This window comes from Misgurnus anguillicaudatus, chromosome 12 (genome assembly GCF_027580225.2).
Source record: "Misgurnus anguillicaudatus chromosome 12, ASM2758022v2, whole genome shotgun sequence".
NCBI classification, from domain to species: domain Eukaryota; kingdom Metazoa; phylum Chordata; class Actinopteri; order Cypriniformes; family Cobitidae; genus Misgurnus; species Misgurnus anguillicaudatus.
This window is the reverse complement of record NC_073348.2, coordinates 6785129-6794006: the sequence shown is the minus strand read 5'-3', so window position 1 is coordinate 6794006 and position 8878 is coordinate 6785129. Positions and strand designations below refer to the sequence as shown.

Here is an 8878-nt window from a genome sequence, read left to right as displayed (position 1 = left end):
CTATTAATGTTTTCCAAAACAGCAAGTGACCAATTCATTTAAAAAGGCAAAAATAGTGTTAGGTGCCAACCATTCTACTAGTGTAATGGATGGGCACAAACACTGTTTTCTCTTCACTCTCTCATGCTTTATATAGCATGTACTTCTGCTATGCTTATCATTAGTGGTAACCAAAAAAAGGCTACTGCAAACAGGGTCTTTTAATGATAACTACACTCTGAAAACACCATAAATCATTGTCTGAAGCAGCATCCCAGTCATAGCTTAAATTACTTTTAAGGTTTCCTTGTCAAATAAGTTGTAGTCGGGATGTACAATGGCAACCTATTCAACCATGTCAGATAAGTTATGTTTGGGATAGAAATTGAAAACCGGATCCCAGTCGTAGCTTAAATTACTGGCGGACAGGGGGATGACCTCATGGTCGTTTAGGCTGCTTCCGGGACGTAGTCGGTCAGGGGGAGGTTTAGGCCTTCTGCGGGAGGGGTGGGCGGCGATTGGCGATGGACGGGATGCAGGGCCGTCGTTTAAATCGTCTAAACTGATCGGTCGCTTAGGCCCCCCTGTGGCGACCGGCCGCCACTGCGGCCATCCCTTGCCAAAAGCGCACCAAGGGGGACGATAGGCGTTCTGCGGAATGACAGGCACCACCTAATCGACGATGTTGATTAAGCTGGGGCCGGGAGTGGGTGCGCCACCCCATGGCCGAGGCCCGAACTTCCCCTGACCGGGGTCTGGGGCCCCGAAAACTTCTCCGCGTCGTACCAGGGGCCCGGGACGACCACCCTGGGGCATTTCGGGGGCCGGGAAAAGAGACATACCTGGACAATGATTCTAGCAGCAGAGCTGTGTCGATGACATACTGAGGCTGAAATGCACCAGCACTGAGGCCCAGGTAATGGTGCAGTGCTCCCCTGTTGTTGTCCTGCTTGATTCCTGCAACAAGCTTCACACTCTTGATGTTTCCGAGGTCATTTCCACCACAGTGAATCAAGAGGTCATCTGGCACAGCTCTTCCTCCAAGGCACTGATAGAAGAAGGGGAGGGTGTTTCTCCAAACCATGCCTCCCCAGCAAAACAACCAGACATGGGCATTCAGGCCAAGGTTGGTCCCGACAGTCTCCCTTGCACGTTTTTTTCCCACGGTGAATGTAGCTGTCGCTAATGATGTATATTCTGGGTCCTGTTGATTGTAAAGTAGTAATAATAAATAAATAAAAGTATCACCTTTCTTAAAAATTTTGTTATTGTGTTTTTTTGTTTCGTTTAAATGTCATTTCTTTTCATATTTTACAAAGCTGTAATATTCTGTATGTCAGGAATACTCAGTCATTTAGTTTCCAGCAAAGGATCTGGAAGTTAGTTTTTTTCCTCAGTTTTGGAATAGTCAATATAGTTTTCTCTGCTGCAAATTGAGGAAAGAGGCATACCGTTGTTATGCTTTTTTTCATGGGGAATACATGCATACTTTCCCATCCACTCATTTTAAAGAACAACATTTTCATTGTCAACTTTATTTTGAATTGACAACTTTGGAACAGCTCATGTACATCAAACCCTAAAACATCCCAGGATTCAAAGGTCTTTTTAAGGTAAGCCGGCATGCTTAGCATAAAACACTTTACAGACCTGTTTTAAATCTATATTGTTGTTGTAGATGTGCTTATTTTTAAGTCACAGATTTAACTATAACAAATTAAACTTTTATAATAATAGAGCTATGCTGCTGTTGTTGATTCCACACAGATTGAATATAGCTAGGACAACAAATAATAATAGAAAAATAATAAAACTTGGGTTAGCTTATCATTTAAATTAGAAGCTTCATGCTGAAATCACAATAGAACATTTATTCGCATATATTTTGTTATTTATAATTACTTTTGGATTGTGTGCATGCTGTAAAAGTTGGGGCCATTTCTAACATTAATCCTAAAATGAATATAACAAAAATTAAACCAACAATCCATTCAAATATATTTTTTATATGAGAAATTAACTGTATGATACAAACTTAAAGCTAAAACAGATTGCATGAACTAAAGATCGTTTTTCCTGTTCATACATTGTGATAGATTAGTTCTTCATTTAAAAAAAGCCATACTTTTTTTAATACAGCGTGTTATTATCTCTCTTTAAATTTAAGTAGTTAGTTGTATTTATATTTAACTTATTTTAGCAGATGACTTTCGAGGGGCGTGGTTGAATTGGACGTGCGAGTGTTTGGTCGGAAACCTGATACCGCACCTCCGCCTTTGGCTCCACAGACGGTTCCTTCTGCGCATGCCTTGGCTCCAAATTGACGCATTTACATAACAGGGCGGCCACTATGTTGGGACATTTTTGGCTTCAATTCAATGGGGGCAGGCGACGTCACGTCGTCCATCTTTTTTTACAGTCTATGGTAAAACACTGCACTGAGGAATTTTTACAGGACCTGGCCTTACTCCCTAAAAACACACAGTGGCCATGTTAACATTTATAAAATCATTATTACAGCAAAGTTTGGGATACTACATTACAGTATTTAGCACTTATTCACACAAATATTTCTCCACAATAACCACTGTATGAACAATCACAGAAATAATGTTACCATCATCAATGTTCCCTGTAATTTTTTTCAGCACTGAGCAAATTTTTTTTCTGAGCGCACATTTCAGTAGCCTACTGTGAGCAATTCGCAACCACATGACCTGCCGAAAATGACCACGAGCCTGCGTTAGCCATAGGAGATTCAAAGAGATGACAGCAAATGCACCAGAGGCGATTCTAGGGTTAGAGCTTTAGGGGTGCTGAGCACACAATGAGCTCCGCTGCCACCACCCGCTCTTTTTTCCTACATAAACCAATAATGTCTATTGTAAAATAACTATCATTTAAACATTGGTTCAACTAACTCCAAAATCCAGATTTTTTTGGAGACCTTTCAGGCATGAAAACGGGTCAGGGGTGAAAAAGATTAGAAGAATGAGAATGCTCCCCCTAAGAATTTTTTTTTAAGTACATATTTTAATGTTTTGAAATGCATTTTTTATTTAAAATGAATGGCGAGCTATCACTTTTTTGCCATTAATGCCATATTAAAGTCTCAGGACAAAAGGTGGGCTACAGCAGCAGTGTGGGTATGGTTTTATGTGAATATACAGTGTATCGTTTTAATCCTTTGTCAAAATGACAAATCTCCTAATTTAGAACTTTTATGCCTACAACATATGGTAGGTTTATTAATAGTTTGTTAATTTGAAGCTTTTCTTGAAAAAGTCCTTTTAATTGAACCTTTACCTTTTCTATATGTCTAAAACAAAACACTTGTGACTCCTGCACTAAGGGTTAAAAACGTTATCCCCTTCTTAATCTACATGTGACAAAAAAAAATGTATTGTCTAGTTTGATAGTCAGACAGTTAGTGATTTCACAGATAACTTACCAGTTCTGGTGCTATACAGTGATATGTAGTTTGTTTTCACTCTGTTCCAAACTCCATGTTTTCATGACGACTGACCAGAAAAGACGCACGTGACGTCATGTTTACATGACTCCCGATTGTTAAAATAAGTCTCAAATTAACGATAAATCATACAATAAACAGAGACACATGTATGCAACTACCCACTGAAACGCACAAAACTGCATGCGTGTAACGGGTTGCTTTAAAGAGTAACTAAACCCTAATCCAACTTTTTTTAGTTACTGGTCTGTAAGAATGATGGTTTATTAGTGCTGTTCATTGATTTTAGTAAGTTTTTTGACATTTGGATATAAAGTGGATATAAAACTACAATATATGGTGTAAAAGCGTCTGAGTGCTGCCCTCTTCAGGTTGAACGGTGGCTACTGCAGTTGAATTTTCTTATTGGATGTTGGGTCCAAAAAATGACTCGTGACGTAAGCAGGTTCAAGCTTACCACGCCCTTGTTACGATCTCACCACATGCTTGGTACGAGCTTAGTTCCTCCCCTCTATCTCTGTTGGGATCTGCCCACTTTTCTTGCATTTTTCAAATACTGCTAGTGGGTGGAGTCAGGCTCTCACCAGGGGTTTAGTTACGCTTTAATGAAAGCATAGAAGAGGTGAATCCATGTGCAAAAGGTGTTTATTGTAAAATCCCATAAAGGGCCAGCAAACAAATCCAAAGGTAAATCCACAATCGTAATCCAAAAACAGGCTAAGGTTCAAGGGAGGCAGCAAAACAGGCAGAATCCAAAATACAGGCAGTAATCAAACACAGGAACAGATATCAAAACAGAATACAGAATACAGGCAGACAGATAACAGATTAACAGGCAGAAATACAGACAGGTTGGGGCGATGTAATAATCAGCAGTGAACAGGTATACAGGAAATGCTTAAATACAAAACAGACAGGAAGTGTGAAGCATGACATGGCAAGATGAATTTCAAAATAAAAGGCCGAACAGAGCAGAGAATCAAAATACAAGTTCAAATGACAAAAATACACAGAAAACAGAAAAGCACAGAACAAAACCTTAAAGAGCGTCTTGTGCAAGAACATTGTGGCGCTACTTCTCCGTTTAGTCTATGGACGAGTCACCCAGGTACTTTGCTACCCGCCGGACTAAAATAATCCTAAAATAAACACTTATTATACATGTACCATGGTGATTCAGTATATGACAAAAACACGGCTTGAAAGATTGATTTGTGATGTACTCGCTCATTATAAACATAACATAAACATTTTGTTTGGCCTGCTGGATTATTTTGGATTTTTTTATCAGACTATTTTTATTTTACAAATAGGGCCCTGTGTACCATTCCTTCAATCGTATTTTCAAATTAAAACCAAAAAGAAAATAAAGAAAAACGACTTGTTTTTCTGTTTATTTCCTGAATTAAAGTGAAAAAACGAATAACGACTGTGTGCACTCAATCAAGAATAGAAAAAATGAATGAAATGGGTTAAGACTAGGGGTGTCCTCCTTACATATTCGAATCAGAATTGTTGAATCTTTCCATAGTCGACCGATAGTCGAATCATCTGTGTGTGCGCATGGGTTGGGAAGGGGCCAGACCAGGTACAAATTGGTAACTTATTTTCTTTCCCAAGCAGCACACATAAACAACTTTCTGATAAAGTGACCAAAACTGTCTTTCAAGTGATGAATGAAGACAAAACAGACGATGCATTTTATATATATTTAAGGTAAAATGTAAGGCAAGATTTGTTTAATTATTCCTCATAACATTTTAAAGCCACGATCTACAAAACATCACACAAAAAACATTTTGATAACTAAACCTAAAAAAAATAAAAAAATACGTAATTGTAGCCGGGGTTTCCAAGGCAGGATCACCTTTATTTAATTTGGAGATTAAGCGCGTCAAAGCCATGACAAAAAAAAGACAAATGACAAATAATTTGTGATTGTTACTGTAAATGATAAATACTAAGCTTTATATACAATTCATTAAACGTTAATTTATAACAAGAAACACACTGAAATTAATGATTTTATAGACACTACGCGTTATTGTTTAGCACAGAAATACCTGCTTGCTTGCTTTGATCATCTCTGTATTCACTTTAGATACAGAAAGACCTGATGATTTTATTTATTTCAGGAATCTCTTTGCTATCATTTGAAAGTGAACACCGACCATAATATTAAATCAGAAGACAGTCGTGTCAGGTATAAATATAGGTTCGGTGCAGATATTTTCTGTGTCACTGAAATCTAAAGAACGGCTTACCTGTTTTGTAGTTTAACTTTTGACAAGATAACCACTCTGTTTTAAATACATTTTAAAACTAATACCCGTCGAAAAACATCAGTCTTTTAATGTTTAGTTTGACAAACTTCAAAATATGAGATGCAGATCTACGTGTTAAAGGAGTGTGTGCTTTACCTTTCTAGCGGCCCCACTAAGGGAAGTCAGTGGGTGAGCCGGATACCGAGTGAGCTGAAGGAAAACTACGGAGCCGTGAGCGGTTGCATACATTGTTGTTGTTAAACCTAAGTGTTAAAGGAGTGTGTATTTTATCTCTCTAGCGGCCCCACCAAGGGAAGTCTGTGGGTGAGCCGGAGACTAAGTGTGCCTACAGGCAGCGGGCATTGAAGCCTTTAGTTGATTGGGGTTTCGTCAGCGCGACATCAGAGACTGCCTTCTTTGTCTAAGAGCTGGTTTTGCCTAGAGAGGAGCCAGACCCTAATTATTCACCGGAGTGTGTGTCGCTGTGTGGTGCCGTGCTTTATTGTCTGTGTTCCCCCCTCAGGGAAAAGGAGCTCCTTGTGAGTACCATCGGCAGCCGCCGTGTCTGCGAATACCCAGTCCACATTACACACTTACTGTACAACGTACTGACCGTCCTGTAGAGAGAACACACTCATTGCAAACGAGCTAAAGCTATTCACCTTATTCCGCCACGCCCCTTTAATTCTTCGCTCTTCCGCATTTTGTCAACTGACTTCCGCTGCTAATATGGCACAGTGCATTCAGTGGTTAGTTTGGTGGTTAGAAGATTGTTTGTAGTTCACTATAACTTTAGCGAAATGACAAATATCGCTACTGCCGTAAATGTTTTAAATTAGGAGCACGGTTAAAACTTCATACGACGCTCCGATAGTCTTATATGGTCCCATCAATCGTCTCGTGGTTAGACGATATGAAGCGGCCGCGGCAAGTAACCTGGCATATTTAATTACCTCGTCCTGTCATGAGTTGATGGAGCAGCATTGAAAATTATTAAAAGTATGTCTACCAATATTTACACAGTGATTTCGTCTTTTTTAAAGCAAATGTGCACCTTAGCCAGTCCAATAACTATTTCGTTTTTATGTGGTACCATAATAGAATTCATTTGCAAACTTGCCAACACTTATTCCTTCAAATCAGGAGACTTAAATCCTTTTAAGTGGAATCTACTAAGCTCACATATGGTTTAAGAAATTCCTTACAGATAATATCTGATCACACTGTAAAGGTTTATATAACTGCATGGCAGGTTACATCTGATCACATAGTAAATGTTTAATATAACTGCATGACATGTAATAGCTGATCACATTGTAAAGGTTTAATATAAATGCACAACATCTGATCACACTGTAAATGTTTAATATCACTGCATGACATCTGATCACATATGAAGGTTTAATGTAACTTTACAACAGGTAAAGCAAGACCACCCTGCAATAAATTAAGACACAGCTTTATCGGAGTCATCAGGAGCTGATCCCAAGTGTTTATCTGGAAGCTGTTGGTGTATGTACTGGTAAAGTGCTTGGCGACTGTGTAATGGATGCAATATCAACCCTCTGTAAAGCTGAACCAAAGATGGTTGTTTCTCAGCAGAGATATGTACATTTGTGCCAGCTCAACACATTGAAGCAGTTTCTCGGACAGGGTTTACAGGACTAGGATTTAATTATATTAGGACATTTTAGTTTTTACAAACAAACCCTACAAAAAACAAGACTGGTGCGCATCTTGTGACAAAACAATGGCACTCATATATGTTGAGGTATGTCAGTAAAAGGTGTTTTTAAATTATTGTAGCTCAAATATGCATTTTAGCCTGGTACCAGCATAAGCCCTGTCAGGGAAACCGCACCAGTGTTTTCCCATATCAGATGTAGGTTGCTTCAGGATGAGTTGTGATTTTTAAGTGTAGTTGGGGTGAGAGACGGATGGATCCTCCCATTGTGTTTCTACATCACAGTTTAGGAACATGTTGATTGTATCATCCTCACAGTTGTCCACTGCATCACTAAACATCAATGCATCTGTGAAAACAATATAACCATAAACATTTTTATGTTAGTATTTAAAATAAACTTGCATCATGAGAATTAATATATAAATGGCATCCATACTTAAACAGAACAGTGTGTAAGAGAGAGATGCATTAAAAAGAGACAGTAACATTATACACACAACCTTTAACTTCAGTGTTAAATAATACATTGTTTAATAGGTCATTATCAATATCTGAATGAGAAATGAACTGACATTCTAGCATCTGAAATCTCAGTTACTTGTAGGAATCACGTGGGCTACTGTAAGAATGCAATGTACAATATCTTGTTGTACTATCGTAAATATAAAAATATAGGTGGACAATTAAAACCATTCAAATAGTTGCATTTTATAAACTAACGTTACTGATCTTAAGTGTATTTGTAGAACGGACTTCACAAATCTAACTTTAGGTGAACAAGCAAAAAGTTAGCTAAGATAGCTTACCTGAAACTCGCCACCTTTTCAACACCCGGCGTGGTTTAAAGTTACCGGAACATCGTAGTCGAACCATTACTTGGGATAAGGGTGTTCCTTAGTTGGCATTAAAATTGGTAAGAAAGAAACAAAGGCGCTCGAGCAAACTTTTTAAGCTTAACGCGTCGCCTACAGTCACTGCCTCGGCTGCTCATCGTCTATGCGGCCGGAAGAACGTTGACAAAATGAGCGAAATGGCGCCGCCCTTGTTGTCGTGAAAAATAAGGTGAATACTTACCCAGCACGTCCTGAATGCCCTGTAGAGAGAGCACACTCATTGTACGACGAGCTAAAGCTAAACTTCCCCAACACGTCTTGAACGCCCTGAAGGGAGAACACTTATTGTGTTGTAAGGTGAAGCGGCACGTTTCCAGCGTGGCCCGAGGAACCTGAAATAGAGAGACAGAGGAAAGATTCAACGACGAAGACGTAAGCTAGCCAGCGTGTCCCAACACTCACCCTGTGTTTTATTTTGCCCTCAGGAGGACGAAGCGGGCGGTGAGGAGACTGTCCACGCAGGAGGTGGGTTGAGGACAAAGGAGCTCCGCCCGACCCTTGCCCTGTGATTCCTTGGCCTTACAGCATTGACCTCTCCCCTCCAACGTCCCAGGCCTGTAGAGTTCCCCCTGAGGGCGAGAGG

General features: G+C 39.5%; 1 long non-coding RNA gene across 1 annotated transcript; it reads right to left on the bottom strand.

The window, feature by feature from the left end:
* Positions 1 to 7024: 7024 nt before the first annotated feature.
* On the bottom strand, positions 7025 to 8328 carry LOC141368971 (uncharacterized). Its single transcript, XR_012372381.1, has 2 exons — positions 8209 to 8328; positions 7025 to 7748 (listed from the first exon to the last, which is right to left on the bottom strand). It is a non-coding gene; the product is annotated as an uncharacterized lncRNA (long non-coding RNA).
* Between the last annotated feature and the right edge of the window lie 550 nt (positions 8329 to 8878).